The sequence below is a fragment of the Salvelinus fontinalis genome, chromosome 6 (assembly GCF_029448725.1).
Source record: "Salvelinus fontinalis isolate EN_2023a chromosome 6, ASM2944872v1, whole genome shotgun sequence".
Classification (NCBI taxonomy): domain Eukaryota; kingdom Metazoa; phylum Chordata; class Actinopteri; order Salmoniformes; family Salmonidae; genus Salvelinus; species Salvelinus fontinalis.
The window spans coordinates 56917163-56943191 of record NC_074670.1 but is presented as its reverse complement, the minus strand read 5'-3'; the positions used below and the strand labels follow the sequence as shown (position 1 = coordinate 56943191).

At 40.2% G+C, this 26029-nt stretch overlaps 1 protein-coding gene across 3 annotated transcripts in view; it reads right to left on the bottom strand.

Moving 5' to 3' along the window:
- LOC129858186 (ecto-NOX disulfide-thiol exchanger 2-like) overlaps positions 1-25781 on the bottom strand; it is a 321149-nt gene extending 295368 nt beyond the window's left edge. For 2 of the 3 annotated variants that reach the window (XM_055927213.1, XM_055927216.1), the window contains exons 1-2: positions 25591-25781; positions 13020-13064 (exon numbers count right to left, since the gene is read on the bottom strand). The gene's annotated coding sequence lies outside the window, so the exon portion shown is untranslated. The remainder of the gene's footprint in view (positions 1-13019; positions 13065-25590) is intronic. The other variant, XM_055927214.1, reaches the window with a different exon arrangement.
- Positions 25782-26029: the final 248 nt, after the last annotated feature.

Genomic DNA, 26029 nt, shown 5'->3' with positions numbered 1-26029 from the left:
GTCACAGTGGGGAGAGGGAGAAAGAGGCTCGCTCACAAAGCAGCCGACAGCAAAACAGAGACAGGCAGATGGTGCCTTCAGAAAGTATTCATAGCCATTGACTTAATCCACATTTTGTTTCATTACAGCCTGAATTCAAAATGGATTAAATATGTTTTTTTCTCACCCATTTACATACAATATCCCATAATGACAAAGTGAAAACATTTACATTTATTGAAAAAGAAACAATTACCTAATTTACATAAGTATTCATAAAATACGGAACAACCCTGCCTAGAGCTGCCCATCCGACCAAACTGAGCAACCAAGCAAGATGGACCTTTGTCAGGGAGGTGACCAAGAACCCAATGACCATTCTGACAGAACTACAGAGTTCCTTAGCTGAGCTGGGAGAACCTGCCAGAAGGAAAACAGTCTCTACAGCACTTCAACAATCTGGACATTATGGGTGAGCGGCCAGACAAAAGCCACTCCTGAGAAAAAGACACATGAAAGCACACCTGGAGTTTGAAAGACTGTGATCCTAAGGCAAAAGATTGTGGTCTGATGAGACAAATGTAACTCTTTGGCCTGAATTGAAAGCGCTCCTGTATGTCTGGAGAAAACCAGGCACAGAGCATCACCCAATTAAAGCCATCCCTACCGTGAAACATAGTGGTGGCAGCATCATGCTATGCTTTTCAGCAGCAGGGACTGGGAGACTGGTAAGGATAGAGGGAACAATGAATGGAGGCAAATCCTTGACAAGAACCTGCTTCTGAGTGCAAACAACTTTAGACTGGGGCGAATATTTATGTTCCAAAAGGACAATAACCCCAAGCATACAGCAAAAGCAACACTGGTCTTTAGAAAAAGAATGTGAAAGTCCTTGAGTGGCCCAGCCAAAAGCCAGACTTGAATCCCATTGAAAATCTGTAGAAAGACTTGAAGTTTGCTGTTCACTGCCGCTCCCCATCTAATTTAAGAGCTTGAGAAAATCTGCAGGGAAGACTGGGAGAAAATCCCCAAATCTAGATGTGCAAAACTGATTTAGACATACCCAAGACAACAAAGCTGTAATTGCCACCAAAGGTGCTTCTACAAGGCACTGAATCAGGGGTGTGAATACTTATGTAAATTAGATATTTCTCTATTTAATTTTCAATATATTTGCACAAAAAAAAAATGTTATTCACTTTATCAACATGGGGTATTGTGTGTAGGTAAAAAATATATTTTATCCAGTTTGAATTCAGGCTATAACACAAAATGTGGAACAACTCAAGGGGTATGAATACTTTGAAGGCACTATACTCTTTCACAGCAGGAATCAAAATAATGCACACGCTATTAATGTTGACCAATCTACAAGAACGTTATATAGAGAGGGGGGGAAAAAAATCACAGAAAATGACTGACGTACACAAAATGCTTTGGTAAGAGGAAGGCAATGTGGGCCTCGTATTGCTCAGTGCAGGAGACCCATCAGCATGCTGGGCCACAAGCCTGAGGGGAGTTTAACCGTCTAATCTCCCACCATGCATATGACTTAGCATGGATGTCAGTTTGTGCAGGCGAGCAGTAGGACAGAGAGGACGTGTTTGTGCCTGATGAGAAGCAGATGACAGTTTGATGTGTCAATATCTGGGTCTCCCTTTAACACCAAGGGAGGAAAACATGCCTGCTCTTTGTGCACTTTAATCTAGCCAGCTGGCTGCTATATTAAGATAATTTTTTGTGCTTTTGTGAGTCATGCTGAATAAAATGAAGATTCTGGCATGGTGTATACATTTCTGATGCCTTTGTGGATGAACGGCCCAACTCTTTCATCAAAGAAAGAGTACAATTTTCCATCATCAGTGTATCACATGAATGAAAGGAACATTTACAATTGCATGTCAAAGCGCCATGTTACCTTACACTCTAGGGAATTTCACACAAAGCTTTTGTGCTGGCTATTCAGTCACAAGGAGTTCTGCATCTGAAATATTTATTTGCAAAGGGCAGAAAATCTGAAAAGGTTTCAATTATTCAGCGTTCATTCAAATAAAATATTTTAAAAAGATGAGTCCCTTATGCCTGCTTATGGATGATTCAGACATATTGATCAAAAAAATACTGATCATAGGCACTGCAAACCTGAACAGAATCAAAAATGTGCCCAACGAAAGCCCCCTTAACTCAGTAATTAAAGAGCAGGTAGAGAAAAACCAGCAGGGGACGGCAATTTCCATCTGCACTTCACAACACATAGACGGAGGGGATTAGTCAAACTGATTTAATCCAATAACTTTCACCTTTCTGTTGTTGGTTTAGTGAACCATGTTCACATTATAAATACCGGGAAGCTAACTTTGCTGAAGACTGAAAGACTTGTGTTTGCATCAAGTTAATGCCCAGGATTTATCTCAGCAGCCTAACTGTCTTGTGGTATGCAGACGACCTAGGTGGATCACATATCCAAGAAAGTATGAATTAAGGCTGACTGTTCATAGAACTCCAAAAAATGATTTTAAATACCAAGACAACAACCATAATTGCATTTCAGGTTGACAAATCCACTCCACCATGAAAGCCAACTTTTATTAGGCTGAATCATGAAGATGTCCTCTTAGTAATGTACTGTTGGACAGACTATACCAGAGTAGAGACAGCAATGATCTTATCATTTTGTCAACAGAGCTCCAAATTCATCACCGGTACATATGGTTCAATTCCACCAGCAAAAATACAATCAGCACCAACATTGACCAACTGTCCACATGACAAATGTGTTGTTTATGAGTATGTGAGGTCCCTCAGTCACAGGGTTAGGGCCAAAGGTATTTTCAGCACCACGGTCAACATAACAGAGACTCCTTTCCTTTTCTGATAGTGATTGTTCACTCTGCAGTCACACATGAAGCATTCCTGAATATTGTTCTGGTATGATGTAATAGGCCTAATGTGTGATGTAGTTTGACTGGAGGACACTGCAGAATTTCCTGTGCTGGAATACTCTGGAACACTCAGTCCACCTGTCAACCTCAGCGAGAGAGGCTGCTTAGCGAGACCGGAGGTTTCAGGCTAGGAGTATGAAATTAATTTACTTCACACCTCTGGCAGACTTTAAATCAGGACCCATTCACCTCTGATGGGAGGACTAACAGCAGGAGGCTGGAAGCACTTACCACAGCTTAACGCCAAATGGGAAAAGACACCAAGGGGTGGCAGATAATGTTTCTGGTTTTGCTGTACAGGAGTTACATTATACTGGATTGTGATGAGAAATAATTACAAAACAAAAAGTCCCAACATAGCCTAATGAACTGCACAATGAAGGACCTTCAAACACAGTAAGAACATAGGCTTGTTGATGTGTAGCCTAACAGATTATGCAATTAACAGTCCAACAGTTTGGCCTAGTTTAATACCGTATCATACATCCATGTCTCCCTCCTTGAAGCTCTTTGTGGATGAGGGGGAACACTGTCTCCAGTAATGTAATTTCATTTCAGCTACCAGCCCTTTCATGTCCAGGGTAGTGAGAAGATGGTGAAACTTCTGAAGGAGATGTATTTTTAACAAGAGCTTTTACGGGAGTAGAATAGAAGCCGTGTAACAGGAGACCTCCGGAGACCAGGTGGGAATGAGTAAGTTAGTATGCCTACTTAATGTCTTCATCTATGAAATATGCATGCTGACATTTTCTCTGACGTAGTGATCAAACATGTACGCATACGAGGGCCTTCACCACCTGACATCGGGTTACTGTGATTAGCTTGCCATGTCTAGATGGACGTTATGTACGCAGGTTGACATTTGTCATGAATCTTGCCTTTGAGGCAAAACTGAGCAATTTCCACAAGATAGGCCAGCAGCAATGTCAAAATTAGTTATATTGTAAAAACTCATGAAACAAAAATGAGCTTTTTGGTCTTCATTTAAGGCTAGGTTGAGGCATTAGGGTTAGCAGTGTGATTAAGGTCAGGTATAAAATTTGATTTTATTACTTGGTGGCTGTGCCAGCTAGAGACCACTCTGCAGAGCGGCCTCCAGGGCAAGATTAATGACAATAAATGGCAACCTGCGTTATGTACGGCCATGTGGAACGTAAAACTATACATTGAACAAAGCCAACAAAACTGGCAGGCCAGAATAGACATTACATGATCTTATGACTTTTTGCCATTTCACTTTCCAAACTTTACCATCCACCTGTGTCCACCATGACTAAAAGCTCCACTCTGCACACACTAGACAAAGCCAACAAAACTGACTTGAGCAATCTGGCTCTAACTTCTACATTGCAAGCCAACAGCTGTCAGCAGCATATCCTCTTGGTCAACTTGGTGTCCAAACTTTAAGAGATCCACCTGCCTCCTTCGTCTCTCGTTCCAGGTACGGAGCAGCACCTTCCAGATCATTAGTCTGGGCAACACTCCACCGCCCAATCAGATCAGAAGCCCTCACTAATAACCAGTGGGAGGCCAATTAGACTGAAGAGCTCGTGTCTCATTTGACAGTTCTCACCATTCCTCCACGAGAGGGGGTCCTGCAGCACATTATTGCAGTCCAGTGACCGTTAAAGCCAATTATTAGAACTGCTATGAAGACAGGACTCAGCTTAACAGACAATTTTTAACTATTGTGAGCATATTGATTCCAGTGTCCCTGACTCCCCATTGATGAAACAAATGGGCTTAGCTTGCTGCAGGAAATTCAGTCATCATGCCATTGTATCCAGTTAAATCTTGCGATACAGTTTGTGTCAGTGATGTTTTGCAGAGGGCAGAGCTAGTGTAGCTTCTATGACAAACAAAGAAAGACTATGACAAAAAGTATATTGGTTATTAATATATTGGTTAAAAGTATATTGTTATTATATTCGTTACGTTGGCTCATTCTCTCAATTTACAAAGTATTGTAAATTGGCCTTGGGCTGAAGAGAACTAGATCCTTTGGAGTCAGGGCAGGACTGACAAAATCATTGCGGGAGCTGCTCAGAAAGAAATAACACTGGAGTAAACATTTCCCTAATATGGGCTCAAACAGGGTTTCTGTGAAATTTCTGTAAAAATGTTGAAGACTACTTTCCCAGCCAATGCTTCCAATCTCCTCTGCCAAGATGGAAAGTAGCCTACACTAGGCTGTACCTGTATCCACTTTGCATTTACGCAGAATGAACGGCTAACACTCCAATTATCATAAACTATTCAAACAGGTTCATTGGAACTAAATCTTACTCGGCCTGTAACTCATATTCCAATAAGGGTAGGTTTACATTGCAGACATTCACATCCTAGGTAAATAATGGCAACAGCTAACAGACACCGTCCTAATGAGCCAACTGAGAAGTGCGAGAGCGCTCTATACCAGCCTCTCAATCACACATAACAGCCATTGATTTCTGTCCTTGAGGAGACTAGAGTAGTCAGGGCTACAAGCACAAAGCAGCACTGAGCATGGCTGATCCTCTGCTGCTGACAGTCTCAACTCATTGCATAATATAGGCTAGCGGCAGGCTAATTCTGTATGGTACATTTAGCTGACATCCTAATATCAAATGCTAAGCTATGCATTTACAGCTCTTCTGACTACAAGAGAGTAACCTTACTCCATTTGGATAGTGAGGACACCTAAACCAGAGCAGTCATTAAATGACCCCCCATGCATCAACAAAACAGGATATTCAGTGACATGCCGTCATGCGTTATTGTTGCAGTGTGCGGTCATGGTGCCACCTGCACCCTGGATCAATCAGACAGATTCATGAAGCAGAACCTGCTGACATGACGGATCCAGAGGCTCCCATCACATCCAGGTTCTACAGTAACTGACCACTGCTCAGCTCACATAGAAATCTGCAGAGGAAACCAGGTCGGGCCCACACAGTGCTAAAGTGGAAGTATTATACACTAGAGACCAGGGCAGACTACAGTATAAATAGAAACGGATCTCCTTATAAACACAAAAAGAGCCCCAGATGCGTTGCATTTAATCCTAGTCTTATTTACAAACCCTGGCAGCCGTCACCTGTAGAGAATTTAATCAGCTGGGCTTCAAACTGTGTGTTTCAAAGCTCTGTTTAACCTTTGGCTGGCAACAAACTGTAATGCGATATAAATTTTACTCTTAGCTGGAACTAACGCATAAATTGAACAGCAAAAGTGAACGAGAAATAGGTTTTGTGATATAAATTGAGTTTATTTGCTCTACATGCACGTCTAATTCAGAATGAGTAGCAGGGGAACCATTGCTCCTCTCTGGTCCAATAATAACACTCCCTCCAGATGTGGTGAGTTAACTTCTACTTCATCACAATCCCGGATCCGGGAGCACCCCCATCAGTAAAAAAGCTGACTAGCCTAGCATAGCGTCACAAGTAAATACTAGCATCTAAATATCATTAAATCACAAGTCCAAGACACCAGATGAAAGATACACATCTTGTGAATCCAGCCATAATTTCTGATTTTTAAAATGTTTTACAGGGAAGACACAATATGTAAATCTATTAGCTAACCACGATAGCAAAAGACACAACCTTTTTTCCCACCATTTTTTTCCTGCATAAGTAGCTATCACAATTTCGACCAAATAAAGATATAAATAGCCACTAACCAAGAAACAACTTAATCAGATGACAGTCTGATAACATATTTATTGTATAGCATATGTTTTGTTAGAAAAATGTGCATATCATAGTTTACCATTGCAGCCACCATCACAACTCTCACCAAAGCAACTAGAATAACTACAGAGACCAACGTGAATTACCTAAATACTCATCATAAAACATTTCTGAAAAATACACAGCGTACAGCAAATGAAAGACAAACATCTTGTGAATCCAGCCAATATTTCAGATTTTTTAAGTGTTTTACAGCGAGAACACAATATAGGATTATATTAGCTTACTACAATAGCCAACCACACAACAGCATTGATTCAAGCCAACAATAGCGATAACGAATAAACCAGCAAAAGATATTAATTTTTTCACTAACCTTCTCAAACTTCTTCAGATGACAGTCCCATAACATCATATTACACAATACATATAGAGTTTGTTCGAAAATGTGCATATTTAGCGGCACAAATCGTGGTTATACAATGAGAAAAGTAGCCAAGCTGCCAACAATATGTTGGGAGAAATCTTGGGAGAGGCACCTAATCTAATCAGTAACTAATCCTAAACTTGACTAAAAAATACAGGTTGGACAGCAAATGAAAGATACAGTAGTTCTTAATGCAATCGCTGTGTTAGATTTTTAAAATTAACGTTACTACGACATACAGCGTGCGTTAAAGCGAGACCGCACCGAGATTAATGGCGGAATATGAGTTTAACATTTTTCAACAGAACAACGAATTAACATCATAAATAGTTCTTACTTTTTGATGAGCTCCCATCAGAATCTTGGGCAAGTTGTCCTTTTTCCAAAATAATCGTTGCTCGGTTGTAGATTGTCGTCTTCAACGTTGGAATTAGCAGTAAACATTAGCCATGTGGCAAAGACGTGTCCAACTCACTAAAACGCAGCACTAATAAATATCCGAAAATCGCAATATACTTATATAACAACATTATGATGTCTTTAACACCTATATCGAATAAAAACAGAGCCAGATATATCTACGGGCTATAACGGGAGCTTTCTAGAACGACATCCAGAGGTCCTTTTTGCGTCATGGCGAAGAGAAGAAAGGACGGACCCCACGTTGCCAGCCCATTTATAAGCTCTCAGATCTGCCTAGCAACACCATTTCAATTCTCACAATTCGCTGACATCCAGGGGAAGGCGTATGCAGTGCATCTCAACCAATAGAAGACAGGCAAATTAATAAAGGGACCTCAGAACAGCCTGCAGATTTCAGCACTCACATCCTCATAGGAAAATTGCTCTAACTCCAGTTCTGTTTTACTCACAGATATAATTAAAACGGTTTTAGAAACTAGAGGGTGTTTTCTATCCAATAGAGTGTTTTCTATCCAATAGTGCCTTATAATAATATGCATATTGTACGAGCAAGAATTGAGTACGAGGCAGTTTAATTTGGGAACGAAATTATTACAAAGTGCCAACAGCACCCCCTATTGAGAAAAGGTTAAAAGGAGAAACGACAGCCATGGAGCATCGTCCTCAATTTGGGGCTTTCTGTCCCAGTCAATCATCACCAAGGAAGTGCTGCCCAGCGCTCCTCCAATACACACAGCCTCATGGGAACAGAACTGTAGACATTGGCTGGTTCTATTGAGAGAGAGACTGGAGTCTGTCCCAGAGTCACCTCAGCTCTGCAGCAGTTCAGCTGCTTCAGCCTTGACACGGAAGAACACTGCAACAGAACATTCTCTCAAATTCCAATGATTAGCCAATGTCGTCTCATCCCCTCTAGATTATGGAGAACAACACAGGGTACTTCACATCTATCCTGTCATTCTTGTGTGCCTGGTGATTATGGTGACTAACATTCCTAGTGATTTTGCCAACAGGGGCATAGAGTAGCAGACGAGGGCCAACCCAAGTTTTGAATCAAAGTTAGGATTAACAGACGTGCCTCTGGGAGCAGAACTCCAAGTCAGAGGTTCAGGATTAGACCAGTAAGGACAAACTTTACCTCATTATTGGACTGAGATCTACAGACCTGAGTGAGACCCCATATTTCACTGACATTACCAGTAATAAGCCACTAATCCCTCAAATCTCACCAAAGACGGGCAATTTCAGGAGAAATTCACCTTATGAGCACTGCTGCAGATTAATGTCTTTGCGGAGCTGCTTGGGTAATGATCCAAATGCATTTCCATCTGGAGGCGAGCTTTCCACTTTGGTGTCCCCATCAAAGGCTCATCTTCCAGGCATTTACACAAGTGTCGTCTAAAAAGCCCACTGCTTTCAAGTCCTTTATGTTCCCACACACATTCAAAATGTGTCATATTACAGATGGGTTGCTTGCTTCTTTTGCTGCTGCGCCATCAATTTAAGATGGCACTGCAACCCTAATAGCTGATTAATCTACTAGCCACTATGGGAAGGTTTACACTACAAAACCCAGAAATTGCTTTTTTTGAGCATGTGGTGTAGCAATAGTTTAAGAATAAATTGTAAACATCTCTACTAATGCAAATGAGGCTGTCAAAAAGTTTATTCCAAGAAAGAAATTACTTTCATTTTCTTCACACAGTGTGGTGTAGGCTACGCTCTTCTTGACAGTAAGGAACTGTTTAGTATTGTGCCCACACAAACACCTCCCACGCAGAGCACTAACCAATAGTGTGCTCCATTGATTTCTTTACCAGATGGAAGTCAAAAAGGATATTTATCCTCAGCAGGGTTTCCGTTAGCCGGTAATAGCCCGATTTTGGCAAATCAAAAAAAATAAAAAGCCAATAAATAAAACTGTCACTGGCCAATAGTCCAGGAGAAGAAAAATAAATACATCGCATTGCAAGATATTGCTTTTTTGCTTAATCATTGATGGAAGTACCCATTGATCGAAATACATTTGACCGGTTATGCTTAACTTCTCCGGGATATGTGGGACGCTAACGTCCCACTTGGCCAAAAGCCAGTAAAAATGCAGAGCGCCAAATTCAAATAAATTTCTATAAAAAAATCAAACTTTCATTAAATACACATGAAAGACACCAAATTAAAGCTAAACTTGTTGTGAATCCAGCCAAAACGTCTGATTTCAAAAAGGATTTACGGCGAAAGCACACCAACCGATTATGTTAGGTAAGTACATAGCCACAGAAAAAGACAGCCATTTTTCCAGCCAAAGGGAGGAGTAACAAAAAGCAGAAAGAGATCAAATGAATCACTAACCTTTGATGATCTTCATCAGATGACACGCATAGGACTTCATGTTAAACAGCTCTTATTTCGATCGCCTTTCACAAAACAAGCATGAAACAACTTCTAAAGACTGTTGACATCTAGTGGAAGCCTTAGGAAGTGCAATATGACCCCACAGATACAGGATATTGCATAGACAATCACTTAAAAAAACTACAAACCTCAGATTTCCCACTTCCTGGTCGGATTTTTCTCAGGTTTTTGCCTGCCATAGTTCTGTTTTAGAAACTTTAGAGTTTTTTCTATCCAAATATGCATAACCTAGCTTCTGGGCCTGAGTAACAGGCAATTTACTCTGAGCACGCTTTTCATCCAAACTTCCCAATGCTGCCCCCTATCCCAATGAAGTTAACCTGTTACGGCTAGACGTTCCGCTAGACAACATCCGGTGAAATTGCAGAGCACGAAATTCAAATTAAATTATTAGAAATATTTAACCTGTCTAGGATCAGCGTGCCGCTAGCGGCACACCCCCCCCCCCCCCCCCCCACTGAAAAACCAGTGCCGCGAAATTCAAAAAAAATATTTTTTTAAAATATTTAACTTTCACACATTAAAGTCCAATACAGCTAATGAAAGACACAGATCTTGTGAATCCAGTCAACATGTCCGATTTTTAAAATGTTTTACAGGGAAGACACAATATGTAAAGATGTACATCTATTACCTAAAAACACATTAGCATAATCCACCATCTTTTATTTGTCCACCAACACCAGTAGCCATCACCAATTCGGCTAAACTAAGATATTTATAGCCCCTAACCAACAAAAAAACTCATCAGATGACAGTCTGATAACATATTTATGGTATGGGATAGGTTTTGTTAGAAAAAAGTGCATATTTCAGGTAGATGGCATAGGTTACAATTGCACCCACCGTCACAAATGGAATAGAAAAACTACTTAGAGCAACGTGTTTACCTACTTACTAATCATCAAACATTTCGTAAAAATACACAGCATACACGAATCGAAAGACACAGATCCTGTGAATACAGACAATATTTCAGATTTTCTAAGTGTCTTACAGCGAAAACACAATAAATCGTTATATTAGCATAGCACATAGCACATAGCAGCCCAGCATTGACTCTAGCCAAAGTGAGCGATAACGTCAACATCGCCAAAAATATATTAATTTTTTCACTAACCTTCTCAGAATTCTTCAGATGACACTCCTGTAACATCATATTACACAATCCATATAGAGTTTGATCGAAAACGTTTATATTTAGCCACCAAAATCATGGTTAGACAATGTGAAATGTAGCTCAGCTGGTCAGAAAATGTCCTTGCGCCACTTAGACAGTGATCTACTCTTATACATAAATACTCATAAACGTGACTAAAAAATATAGGGTGGACAGGGATTGATAGACAATTTAATTCTTAATACAATTGCGGAATTACATTTTTTAATTTATCCTTACTTTTCAATACAGTTTGCGCCAAGCGAAGCTACGTCAAAAAACATGGCGTCCTAAGCCACTAAAATGTTTCGACAGAAACACGATTTATCATAATAAAAATGTCCTACTTTGAGCTGTTCTTCCATCAGTATCTTGGGCAAAGGATCCTTTCTTGGGAGTAATCGTCTTTTGGTGGAAAGCTGTCCTCTTGCCATGTGGAAATGCCAACTGCGTTCGGGATGAACTGAAAAGCGTGCCCAGCTATTCACATCGTTTCAAAAATAAATGTCCCAAAATCGCACTAAACGGATATAAATTGCTATAAAACGCTTTAAATTAACTACCTTATGATGTTTTTAACTCCTATAACGAGTGAAAAGATGATCGGAGAAATATAACAGGCTAAACTAACGCTTGGAACAGGAGCGGGTCGGTGTCCTCCACGCGCGTTACGCACCAAGAAAAGACTTGCTAGCTACAGGGTTTTTTCATTTGTAGTGCCTGTGAACGCGCAATCGACCCCATTGGAATCGTCATCACGTAAAGGCATCCAGGGGAAGACGTAAGAAGTGTCCGTATAGTCATAGCAATAACAGTGCCCTTTTAACTGACTTCAGAACAGTGGCCAACATTTCTGAAATCTGACTCCATGTCAGGGAAATTGCTGTAGAATGGGCTCTGTTCCACTTAGAGACAAAATTTCAACTCCTATAGAAACTATAGACTGTTTTCTATCCAATACTAATAATAATATGCATATTGTACGATCAAGGATTTTGTGGGAAGCCGTTTCAAAAATTACCCAATTAGCATAAATAGTCTCAACAGCGCCCCCATCCTCAACAGGTTAACTTTCATAATATCACAAGTGCAATACAGCAAAATTAAGCTTAACTTCTTGTTAATCGAGCTGCCGTGTCAGATTTCAAAAAGGCTTTACGGCGAAAGCAAACCATGCGATTATCTGAGGACAGCACCCCAACATGCAAACACATGAAAATCACATTTCAACCAAGCAGGTGCGACACGAAAGTCAGAAATAACTATATAATTCATGCCTTACCTTTGAAGATCTTCTTCTGTTGGCACTCCAATATGTCCCAGAAACATCAAAAATGGTCCTTTTGTTCGATAAACTCCTTTTTTATCCCCAAAATGTCCATTTATTTGGCGCGTTTGATTCAGAAAAACACTGGTTCCAACTCGCCCAACATGACTACAAATGATCTAATAAGTTACCTGTAAACTTGGTCCAAACATTTCAAACAACTTTCCTAATCCAACTTTAGGTATCCTAAAACGTAAATAATCGATCAAATTTAAGTCGGAATCTACTGTGTTCAATAGCGGATAAAATCAACGTGGAGCGCGTGACCTGGAGCACGCACCAAACAAAAGAGTACTCTTGGCTTGACACTCATTCTGAACAGCCGTACTTCTTCATTTATCAAAGGAAAAACATCAACCAATTTCTAAAGACTGTTGACATCTAGTGGAAGCCATAGGAACTGCAACCAGGTGCCTTATAAATCTAGTTACCCATAGAAACCCAATAGAAAAGTCACCCCCAAAAAAAAAATCCTGGATGGTTTGTCCTCAGGGTTTCGCCTGCCAAATAAGTTATGTTATACTCACAGACATTATTTTAACAGTTTTAGAAACGTTAGTGTGTTTCCTATCGAAATCGTTTAAAAAATGAATTGACTTGAACGAGTCCTACTTGTCCGAAAAACAAGTGGCAAAAAAAGTTAATGTCAAGCCCTAGAAATTATGTAAAAACTCACCTCACAAAATACCCACTTGGATGTACAACACTCTCTGAGGTGACCCTGAGGGGAAAAAGAAATAGAAGTCAAGGCACAATCAGCAGCAATGTTTCTTTCTCACAAGCAACTAGCTCTACGACAGACATGTCTAACACAGTACAAGCAACCCTCAACACAAATCTGGTGATTAGATCCATTCTAGGAGTCATAACATCAGGCCTGCGAGTGGTAAACAGGATTACATCCACATTCATGACCACAACGATCATCATCATTACTTCTGATGCACCGTGGGCTTACGTCAATCATTAAAAGACCACATTTGATTGCATGTAAACACCTGCTCATCTGTTCAGAGGGGTTGGTTTAAATGCGGAACACATTTCGGTTGAATGCGTTCAGTTGTTCAACTGACAAAGTATCCCTTTTCCTTTCAGACAGTAAGTCCTCTTGACCGCCTTGAACTGATGCCTGTGAGCAAGGAGCTTTTGTGTTGCTAGGTTACAAAACTCTCTTCCATATGAGGCACAATCAGCGATGAGGCACAATCAGCAGCAATGTTTTTCTATCAAGCAACTTTAAGCTCCACGACAGAGACATGTCTAACAGTACCAGAGACCCTTATCACAATCCAGTGATTAGATCCATTTCACCTGAACTGTAGGAAACATAACTGTGCCGAGCTCCCTGCCTTCCAGGACGTCTATATCAGGCGGTGTGAAAGGAAAGCTCGGAAAAGGGGCACCAGTGCATCAACTCAGCCGCTATCCCAGGGATTATCAACTAGATTCAGAGGGATGCAAATTGACTGCAAGAAGACCAAACAGATATGTTAGACTAAAACAATTATTTTAAACTTTGCTTCCATTTGTATACGATCATGTGTGAGAACACTTGGGAACAGATTCCTTAAATAGAAATCACTTTGAGCTGATTTCCTGGTGTTTTTCTTTGTTGCCCAGAAAGCTTGCGGGGACAAATAAAACCAGTTGGGGAACCCTGTTATTGAGCACGACTGACTTTACACTATAGAGGTCCAGACTCCAGACCCCTTAGTTGATGCTAGATGTCAGAGGCCTGAAACGGTACACTGCGAAACTCAATTAGGCCATTTAGCTATCCCTTTCTATGCTGAACTAAACACTTACAATGTCAGTCAGTGGATAACACAGTAAGATTGGCAATAGAGTCACTAACAAAACTATTTTGGAAAATATCTGAAAATTAGAAGAAATGTTGGTTCCGTCACATGGATATCAGTTGCATTGAATGGAAATTTGACAAAATTAAGCTAGCCTAAAAATAAATAAAAAATTGAAATAGAATATATGTTTGACTAAAACAATAATTTTAAACCTTGCTCACATTTGTATACAATCACATCTCTTGTGTGAGAATACTTGGGAACAGATTCCTTAAATAAAAATCAATTGGGAAAGATATCAGTTTGTCTCTGAACGGTTTGTCCTCTGACAAATCAACTGTAAATGTCAGTGTTCCTCAAGGTTCTGTTTAAGGACCACTATTGTTTTCACTATATATTTTACCTCTTGGAGATGTCATTCGAACACATTATGTTAACTTTCACTGCTATGCGGATGACACACAGCTGTACATGTCAATGAAACATGGTGAAGCTCCAAAATTGCCCTCGCTAGAAGCCTGTGTTTCAAACATAAGGAAGTGGATGGCTGCAAACTTTCAACTTTTAAACTCGGACAAAACAGATATGCTTGTTCTATGTCCCAAGAAACAACGAGATCTTCTGTTGAATCTGACAATGAATCTTGATGGTTGTACAGTCGTCTCAAATAAAACTGTGAAGGACCTCGGCGTTACTCTGGACCCTGATCTCTCTTTTGACGAACATATCAAGACTGTTTCAAGGACAGCTCTTTTCCATCTACGTGACATTGCAAAAATCAGAAACTTTCTGTCCAAAAATTATGCAGAAAAATGTATCCATGCTTTTGTTACTTCTAGGTTAGACTACTGCAATGCTCTACTTTCCGGCTACCCGGATAAAGCACTAAATAAACTTCAGTTGGTGCTAAATACGGCTGCTAGAATCCTGACTAGAACCAAAAAAATTGATCATATTACTCCAGTGCTAGCCTCCCTACACTGGCTTCCTGTTAAGGCAAGGGCTGATTTCAAGGTTTTACTGCTAACCTACAAAGCATTACATGGGCTTGCTCCTACCCATCTTTCCGAGTTGGTCCTGCCGTACATACCTACACGTACGCTACGGTCACAAGACGCAGGCCTCCTAATTGTCCCTAGAATTTCTAAGCAAACAGCTGGAGGCAGGGCTTTCTCCTATAGAGCTCCATTTTTATGGAATGGTCTGCCTACCCATGTGAGATACGCAGACTCGGTCTCAACCTTTAATTCTTTAATGAAGACTCATCTCTTCAGTAGGTCATTTGATTGAGTGTAGTCTGGCCCAGGAGTGTGAAGGTGAACGGAAAGGCTCTGGAACAACGAACCGCCCTTGCTGTCTCTGCCTGGCCGGTTCACCTCTCTCCACTGGGATTCTCTGCCTCTAACCCTAATACAGGGGCTGAGTCACCGGCGCTCTTCCATGCCGTCCCTAGGAGGGGTGCGTCACTTGAGTGGGTTGAGTCACTGACGTGATCTCCCCCCCCCCCCCCCCTTGGGTTGTGCCGTGCCGGAGATCTTTGTGGGCTATACTCAGCCTTGGTGATTGAAGATATCCCTCTAGTGGTGTGGGGGCTGTGCTTTGGCAAAGTGGGTCGGGTTATATCCTGCCTGTTTGGCCCTGTCCGAGGGTATCATCGGATGGAGCCACAGTGTCTCCTGACCCCTCCTGTCTCAGCCTCCAGTATTTATGCTGCAGTAGTTTATGTGTTGGGGGGCTAGGATCAGTCTGTTATATCTGGAGTACTTCTCCTGTCTTATCCTGTGTCCTGTGTGAATTTAAGTATGCTCTCTCTAATTCTCTCTTTCTTTCTCTATCGGATGACCTAAGCCCTAGGACCATGCCTCAGGACTACCTGGCATAATGACTCCTTGCTGTCCCCAGTCCACCTGGCCGTGCTGCTGCTCCAGTTTCAACTGTTCTGCCTGCGGCTATGGAACCCTGACCTGTTCACCGGACGTGCTACCTGTCCCAGACCTGCTGTTTTAAACTCTCTAGAGACCGCAGGAGCGGTAGAGATACTCTTAATGATCGGCTATGAAAAGCCAACTGACATTTACTCCTGAGGTGCTGACTTGTTGCACCCTCGACAACTACTGTGATTATTATTATTTGACCATGCTGGTCATTTATGAACATCTTGGCCATGTTCTGTTATAACCTCCACCCGGCACAGACAGAAGAGTACTGGCAACCCCTCATAGCATGGTTCCTCTCTAGGTTTCTTCCTAGGTTTTGGCCTTTCTAGAGAGTTTTTCCTAGCCACCGTGCTTCTACACCTGCATTGCTTGCTATTTGGGGTTTTTGGCTGGGTTTCTGTACAGCACTTTGAGATATCAGCTGATGTAAGAAGGGCTATATAAATACATTTGATTTGGGGCTGATTTCCTGATGTTTTTACAGTAAAAAAAATAAAAAATAAGATTATAATTATTTGCTCAGAAAGCGAGGGGGAAAATTCAGCCCGTGGGTCACCAATTAGGGAACCCTGCTCTATCCCCAAGTCATAAGACTGATATAATCTGTCTGTAAACAATTGCTGGAAGAAATACTTGTGACATGCACAAAGTAGATGTACAAACAGAATATCCAAAACTATAGTTTGTTAACAAAACATGTGTGGAGTGGTTGTAAAAACTAGTTTTAATAACTCCAACCTAAGTGTACGTAAACTTCCAACTTCAACGGTATATTGACTCTACAAACTATATACGCTGCTCCTACTTTGTTTATCATATCTCTAGATGCGCGCCAAAAGAACTGGAAAACCCATCACCGGCCCAAGACGATAGTGGTCAACTTCCTGAGGTTCAAGGACATGGTAGCTGTTCCGGTAAAAGCCAAGAACTTAACTTCTTTATGATAGGGGGCAGCATTTTCACTTTTGGATGAATTGCGTGCCCATAGTGAACTGCCTCCTACTCTGTCCCAGATGCTAATATATGCATATTATTATACTATTGGATATAAAACACTGAAGTTTCTAAAACTGTTTGAATGATGTATGTGAGTATAACAGAACTCATATGGCAGGCAAAAACCTTAGAAAAAATCCAAACAGGAAGTGAGAATTCTGAGACTGGTCAATGTTCAACTCATCGCCGATTCAATTCCCTGTAAGATATGTTTGCACTTCCTCTGCCTTCCACTCGATGTCAACAGTCTGTAGAACGCTGAATGAAGCCTCTAGTGTGATGTGGGGCCGGATGGGAGGTGTTTCAGTCATTGGTCTGTCAGAATGCCAGTTCCTGGTCACGCGCTTTCCTCATGATATCGCCTTGCGTTCCATAACTTCTACAGACATGAAGGAATTCTCCGGTTGGAACGTTATTGGAAATATATGATAACATCCTGAAGATTGATTCTCTACTTAGTTTGACCAGTTTATTCGACCTGTTATATAACTTTTTGAAGTTTTCGTCCGAGTTCGCCTGCATTTGCACGAGCGTTTGGACATGTGCACTAAACATGCTAGCAAAAGTAGCTACTTAGACATAAGTAATGGACATTATCGAACAAAACAACGATTTATTGTGGAACTAGGATTCCTGGGAGTGCATTCTGATGAAGATGATCAAAGGGAATATTTATGATGTAACTTCTGTTGACTCCAACATGGCGGGGAAATGTTGTTATGCTTGAGCGCGTCTCAGATTATTGCATGGTGTGCTTTTTACGTAAAGTTATTTTGAAATCTGACACAGCGGTTGCATTAAGAACAAGTGTATCTTTAATTATATGTAAAACATGCATCTTTCATCAAAGTGTATGATGAGTATTTCTGTTATTTGACGTGGCTCTCTGCAATTTCTCCGGATATTTTGGAGGCATTTCTGAACATGGCGCCAATGTAAGCCGAGATGTGTGGAAATAAATATTAGAGGTCGACCGATTATGATTTTTCAACGCCGATACCGATACTGATTATTGGAGGACAAAAAAAGCCGATACCGATTAATCGGCCGATTAAAAAAATATATATATCATACACACACACACGTTTGTAATAATGACAATTGCAACAATACTGAATGAACAATGAACACTTTTATTTTAACTTTATATAACACATAAATAAAATCAATTTAGTCTCAAATAACATGAGAACATATGTTGAGGCTTTTCCTTTGAGAAATGAAGAAGTAGCCATGTTCAGAATGAGGCTCCAGTGAAGTGTACTGTTTGTTAGAGGCGCGTGACCAGAAAGCATGCTACGGAATTAATCAAACAAAAGGACCATTTGTGATGTTTATGGGACATATTGGAGTGCAAACAGAAGAAGCTCGTCAAAGGTAAGGCATGAATTATATCTTTATTTCTGTGTTTTGTGTCGCGCCGGGAGTGTTGAAATATGATGGTCCGTGATTGTTAGCTGCGGCGCTATCCTCAGATACTAGCATTGTTTGCTTTCGCCGCAAAGCATTTTTTAAATCTGACACGTTGGCTGAATTCACAACAAGTGTAGCTTAAATTTGGTATATTGAATGTGTAATTTCATGAAAGTTTAATTTTTATAGTAATTTTTGTAGTAATTCATTTGAATTTGGCGCTCCGCATTTTCACTGGATGTTGGCCAGGTGGGACACTACCGTCCCACATATCCCAGAGGGGTTAATCAAATCAGATGGCTTATTCATCACAAGCCATTTGATGTTGCCAATTATTTTAATGACTTAACTTCTTGAGAATACAGGGGGTGCTGTTTCGCATTAGCATAATTGCCTCTACAGACTAAACTGCCTCTTATTCAATTATTGCTGTTACTATATGCATATAACCATATAGCATTGGATAGAAAACAAGCTATGGTTTCTAAAACCGTTCCAATTGAGTCTCTGAGTCAAACACAGGTCATTTCACAGCACTTTCCCTGAGCCAGAAAAAGATTGCAAGATGTGTATGCTCGCTTCAAAGCTCTGCCTATATATGGTCACGCGACCTATGACCCGAATGACACTTCCTTCTTCTTCCTCTGGGTGTCTGGAAGACGTCAGAGGAGAATTTTTTTGTTTATCTTGTACTGACGTGAAATAAGATCTATTTCTTTAGCGTGACCGACAACTTCCGGTTTCTGAGAAGCGCGTTTTCAGAGGTGGCATTGTCTTTTGTTATGCTGACGTTACGGATGAAAACTATCTCCGTGTCGAAGTTTGTTTGATACATGTGACCATATCACCGTAATGTATGTTTTTTCAATATAGTTTAATCAGATTATTAGAATTTTTTCGGGAGTTTTGCCGTGTTCCGTTCTTTGAGTTTTTTAACTTTGGACATGGACCGTGCCAGTCGACCAGTACCCAGGCTAAATGAAGAGGGGAAGTTGCCATTGTGAATGGATTGAACGACTCATCAGGACTAAGGACACCTTGATCAACATTCTGATGAAAGACCAGCAATAGTAAGACCCAATTTACGATGTTATTTCATATATCTGTCGTGCATGTGAACTGGTCGCGCGCGTCCAGCTGGTTTTGGCTGGCCTGGTTATGCTAATTAGCTAGTTATGCTAATTTCGCTATAAAACATTTAAAAAATCTGAAATATTGTTTGGATTCACCAGATGTTGGGCTTTCAATGTCTGTACGCTGTGTATTTTTTCTGAAATGTTTTAAGACAAGTAATTAGTTATATAACGTTGGTCTCTGTAATTGTTCTAGCTGCATCAGCACTATATCAGATTGCAGCTGCAATGTAGAACTGTGATTTATACCTGTGGCTATCAATATCTTAGTTTAGCCGAATTGGTGATAGCACCTGATGGAGTAAGAAACTGTTGGAGTAAGAAAATGGTGTCTTTTGCTAACGTGTTTAGCTAATAGATTTACATATTGTGTCTTCCCTGTAAAACATTTAAAAAATCTGAAATGGTGGTTTTATTCACAAGATCTGTGTCTTTCATTGGGTGTCTTGGACTTGTGATTTAATGATATTTAGATGCTACTATTTAATTGTGACGCTATGCTAGCGATGCTAATCAGTGTGGGGGGTGTGGGGGGTGCTCCCGGATCCGGGTTAGGTACTCTGTAGAGGTTAAACTGGCAAAGTGGGCAAACAGACAGGAAATGCCAACAACTAAGTGAGCCATCGTACTCACTCATAAAAATAACTAATAGTTAAAGAAAAGCATTTCCAGTTATAATTTTGTAAAGTTAGTGTGGGAGAGGTGGGGAAATTATTGTTATCAATCAATAATAATATACCTTAGATGGAAAGCTACTGAGGATGGTAGCTGACTCTATAGCCACAACTGTCTGTAATATCTTTAATCTGAGCCTAGGGGGAAGTGTTTGTCCTCAGGCCTGGAGGGAAGCCAAAGTCATTCAACCACCCAAGAGTGGTTATCAGCTTGCTGCCAACTCTTAGCAAACTGTTGGAAGAAAATGTGCTTCACCAAATACAATGCTATTTCTTTGTAAACAAAATAACAACAGACTTTCAGCATGCTTACAGAGAAGGGCACTCAACATGTACTGCACTGACAATTGTCTGATGATTGGTTGAAATAAATTGATAATAAAACAACTGTGGGAACTGTACTGTTAGATTTCAGTGCAGCCTTTGACATTATTGACTATAACCTGTTTTTTTAAAAACATGTGTTACGCCTTTTATCTAATAGAACGGAGGGTTTTCTTTAACGTAAGCTTCTCTAATGTCAAACATGTAAAGTGTGTTGTACCGCAAGGCAGCTCTCTAGGCCCTCTACTCTTTTCTGTTTTACCAATGACCTGCCGCTGGCATGTAACAAAGCATGCGTGCCCATGTATGCTGATGACGCAACCATATACGCATTGGGGCAATTCCATTGTAAAGTCAAACGGAGCATGAATGATTAGAAAAATACCTCTTTTATTTTAACTACTTTCATATTTACTTTGAATGTGTGTATTTTGAAGTACAGACTACAATTGGCCTTTACATTTTCCAAATGTAGTGTTATTGTTACATGGTAGGATACAAAGTCTCAAAATAAGGCTTTTCAATCAACCATATTTTTGATGCAAAGCTAACTTTCATCAAGGGCTTCAGTGATGTGTAATTGGTTGGCTTTCTGTCAGTACTCGTTCTAAGCATAACATTTGTAACCATTATGAACGCTTCATAAAACGATCATGGACTCACTAGTCAGCGTCACCGTATATCACGCTCGTGATAAAATGTTCATGCACTTCCTACTGCTTCCGAAGAGTGTTTATGTTAACCTGTTTGGGCTGCAAGCTGAATATTGAAAAAACTGGAAAATGTGTGCACATTTTCAAACGGCCTCCTAAGAAACTTTTTATTTTCCAATATGCATATATTTACTACTGTTGGATAGATAACAGTCTATAGTTTCTAAAAAGGTTTGAATTGTTTCTCTAAGTCGAACAGAAATATTTTTACAGCCATTTTCCCAGCCGAATTGAGATTTTCAAAATGCGATGTGTCTCTTTAAGACCTTCTCTATAAAAGGCCCTTTGACTTGGGACCATAGGGACACTTCACACGCGTTCGTCAGGCTGTAATGCGGAAGTGAGAATTGAAAGGAGTCGAATATCTCGTCCATGGACTGAATAACACACCTTCTTGTGAGACCTGCGCAGTTAAAAAAAAATTCCGGGCGCGATGCAGAATTTGGTCTCGGCTTATGGAAGAAGGTAGATAACGTTGAATATGATGTCTGACTACGATATTATTTGATACATGTCACAAAATCATTCTAAAGTATGTTTTTTCAATATACTTTAATTATATTATTGCAATTTATTCTGGACTTTAGATGTGATACGACGGAAGATCTTTTTTTTTTTTTGAAGAAACGCTGTGTAGAGCCGCAATGCTATTATGCTGGCTAACCAAAGAGGGAAATAATTCGTTCTGGAACCCAACTAAAGACTCTACTGGACATTGGACCCCGTTACAACATTCTGATGGAATACCAACAAAGATAAGACCCAATTTGGGATGCTTTTTCATATATCTGTCGAACTGTTGTATGCTAACTGTGCTAACTGTGCTAGGCTAGCGCTTGACTAGAATCAATGCTGCCTTATGTTAGCTTATGTTGTTAGCTAATATAACGATATATTGTGTTTTCGCTGTAAAACACTTCAAAAATCGGAAATGTTGGCTTTATTCACACGATATCTGTCTTTCATTAGTTATCCACCATATGTTTTTCTGAAATGTTTTATGAGGTGTAATTAGTAGCCGACGTTGGTGTATGTATTTTCTCTGGCTACTCCCGTCTGGATTCAGACTCTAGCTATGTGTTAGCATTTTTGGGTAGCATCAATGTAAAACTGATTTATAGCTAAAATATGCACTTTTTATGAACAAAACATAGATTTATTGTGTAACATGTTATATGACTGTCATCTGAGGTAGTTTTTTCTGGGCTCTTTAGGTTGGTTTTAGTTTATTTCGGTTGGCTTGTGCATGCTACTTCAATCATAATTCATACTTCATAATCATATCCATACGTGTCTGTCCACTTTTGTATTTGGTGGTGAGCTAACATAAATATATGTGGTGTTTTCTCTGTAAAACATTTAAAAAATCGGACATGTTGGCTGGATTGACAAGATGTTTATCTTTCAAATGCTGTATTGGACTTGTTAATGTGTAAAAGTTAAATATTTTTAAAAAATAGATTTTGAATTTCGCGCCCTGCAGCTGTGTGCTTAGTTGTTTTTGTGTAGGCAAGCCTTCCTTTCAAAGTGTCTTAATATTTCACCCTAAGTCCTTGAGATTCACAGAATTTTGCCGATGCGTCTGTTCTCCCAAAAATACCTGTCCTTAAACTGGTCCTGAACATCTAAAACTAAAAGCATTGTATTTGGTACAAATCATTCCCTAAGTTCTAGACCTCAGCTGAATCTGATAATGAATGGTGTGGCTAATAGAACAAGTTGAGACAAAATTACAGTGTTACCTTAAATTGTAAACAGTCATGGTCAAAGAATATAGATTCAATGGTTGTAAAGATGGGGAGGTCTGTTCGTAATAAAGAGATGCTCTGCTTTTATGACACTGCATACCAAAAAGCAAGTCCCGCAAGCTCTAGTTTTGTCTATCTGATTATTGTCCAGTCGTGTTGTCGAGTGCTGCAAGGAAAGACTTAGTTATGCCGCAGCTGGCCCAGAACAGAGCAGCATGCCTTTTCATTGTAATCAGAGGGCTAATATAAATACTATGCATGCCCGCCTCTCTTGGCTAAGAGTTGAAGAGAGTGACCGCATCACTTATTTTGATAAGAAACATTAGTGTTCAAAATTCAAAACTGTTTGCATAGTCAGCTTACACACAGCTCTAACACACACTTTCCCCACCAGACATGCCACCAGGAGTCTTTTTAGTCCCCAAATCCAGAACAAATTCAAGAGAGCGTACAATATTAGAGACATTATTGTATGGAACTCCCATCGCATATTGCTCAAATGAACAGCAAACCTGGGTTTTTTTTAAAACAGAAAGCAACACCTCACAGCACCTCTCCCCTATTTGACCTAGATAGTTTGTGTGTATGTATTGATATGTAGGCTACGTATTCTATTTTTAAATTGATGTAGTTCTGTCCTTGAGCTGTACTTATCTATTAATGTTCTGTATTATGTCATGTTTCATGTTTTGTGTGGACCCCAGGAAGAGTAGCTGCTGCTTTTGCAACAGCTAATAGGCATCCTAATAAAATACCAAATACCTAGTTACCTTACACCTATACATATCAAGGTCGAGCAGTCCAGTAACCCTGCACAGTGTAAATATGGTATATAGCTTACTTCATGTTATTTTTATTTCTTGTGTGTTTTTGTTCTACCTTGTGTTATTTTTAGTACTACATCGATATTGATTACTGCATTGTTTAGAGCTAGCAAGAATGGAATTGTACTGTACCTGTGGATGTGACATTAAAACTTAAAACCTGAAACATAACATCAGGCCTGAGAGTGGTAAACAGGATTACACGCACATTCATGAGCACAGAGATCACCATCGTTACCTCTGATGCACCGTGGGTGAATCATTAAAAGACCACAGTTACTAATCTGTTCAGACAGTGATTCCTCTTAGCCGCCTTGAACTGATGATGGCTGTGAGTAAGGGGCTGTTCTTGTGTTGCTAGGTTACAAAAAAAATATCCTCCTATGAATAACAAGTTTGTATGTTGGTCCTCCTGGTACAGTCTCCCTGTCTCTTTCTCAGTCGCTCACACACACACTAGGTATAGTAGATAATGCGTTAGAAAGGTCGTAGCTAGCCAACTTAGCTAGCCACGTTGTTTTGCTTTAGGTAGCTAGCTGGTAAATATTTAAACAGTCAAAGCTAACTCAAGAACCAAATGCTATCCCAGCAGGAGGTAACATTAGCCTAAGCCATAAACCAATATTAAGGTACGCAGTAACGTTACTAGCCAGTACCAAGCCTCACCGTCAGCACTTTTCTGTCATATGGGTTCTTTGCTAGCCAGCAGTAACCAACTAGGTAGAGACTAGTATATACACCTAGGTTGAAGATGACAAAGGTTAAGACAACGGGATTCTAATATCCCAGAACTATTTTCAACAACGGGATCAGCCAGCGACACAGAGAGCTAGGCCAACTTTCAGAATGTTTAATATTGTTATAAAACTAGACATTGTTACATCGCATTGTTTATGTATTCCCCATGAAATGTTAATGGGGAGCTAACATGGCTGCCTTATAATGTCTAACTGTCATGTAAATGCATCATATTGCATAAATAGCATTGCCCAATTCTCTAAATGCATGGCTCTGGAACCAGCAGGATGGATATAACGTTATATTTTTATGCCAGAGGGACCAACTATGCTAGTTAGTTACGGCACCCATCGTTAGCAAGGACGCTGGTATAGAATTAGGAATAGGATCGCTATGGGCGCTGGTCCCAGATTTGTGACGACGTTGTCTTTTATATTTTCGATCTAGGTATTCACTAGGAAGCAAACAGAATTAAACGGGGAGGGGCCTACCTGAATTTGTCCAATAGAAAATCTAGTTTTCGTTGCAAAACGTTTTACGTTTGGAGTAGACGGTTTCCGTTTCAAAACGTTTGCAACTGTTTGCTACGGTCTTTGTGCTAACGTTAGCTAGCTACGTAGCTAGGTAACCAAGGATTTGTATAAATAACCGGCCTTATTGCTATCTGTGAGGTAACGTTAGATATCTAGCTAACCGGAAAACCCAATTGATACGAACTGCAAGAAATATTGCATGGGCTGTGCCTTCTAGTTAACTACCAAACAAATACACGTTCCTAGAGTTATTAACTTAGTTAACTAGCTAACGTTAGTTGGCTGGGTTTGTGACTTAGCTACGTTAGCTAGCCAGCTAACGTTAGCTAGCTACACACGCGGAAGTTAACTAGCTAATGCTATAAGAGCGGAATAGTGATAACGATATATGTGTTCACTAAAAGTTCCTTACTTCAGTCGTTTCTTTCACAGTTTCCAACTTTCAGACGACACCCCTTTCCCGGATCTTTTTGTATGTCCTCTGTTACTAGCTAATAGCTTTGCAAGCCACAGAGGTATAACACGATGCAAGCCGCACAGAGTTCACAATCTTTGATGCAAGCAACTCACTGGCAACGGCCCTGTCCAGTGGCAGTGTGTCAGCTGACCAAATTACGCGAGATTTTACTGCTGGGTTAAAGTCGGTGCCAAAATAAACTACAAAATTGATTTATGGGAACCCGGAGGACAACAACACGTGTCGAAGGCGTAATAGCGTCCTCTGTCGGAGAACCACTTGGAGAGAATATCTATGCTCTTCATTTTTTATATGAACTTTACATTACCTGGGAAGTCAATTAAGAATAAATTCTTATTTACAATGACAGCCTACCAGGGAATAGTGGGTTATC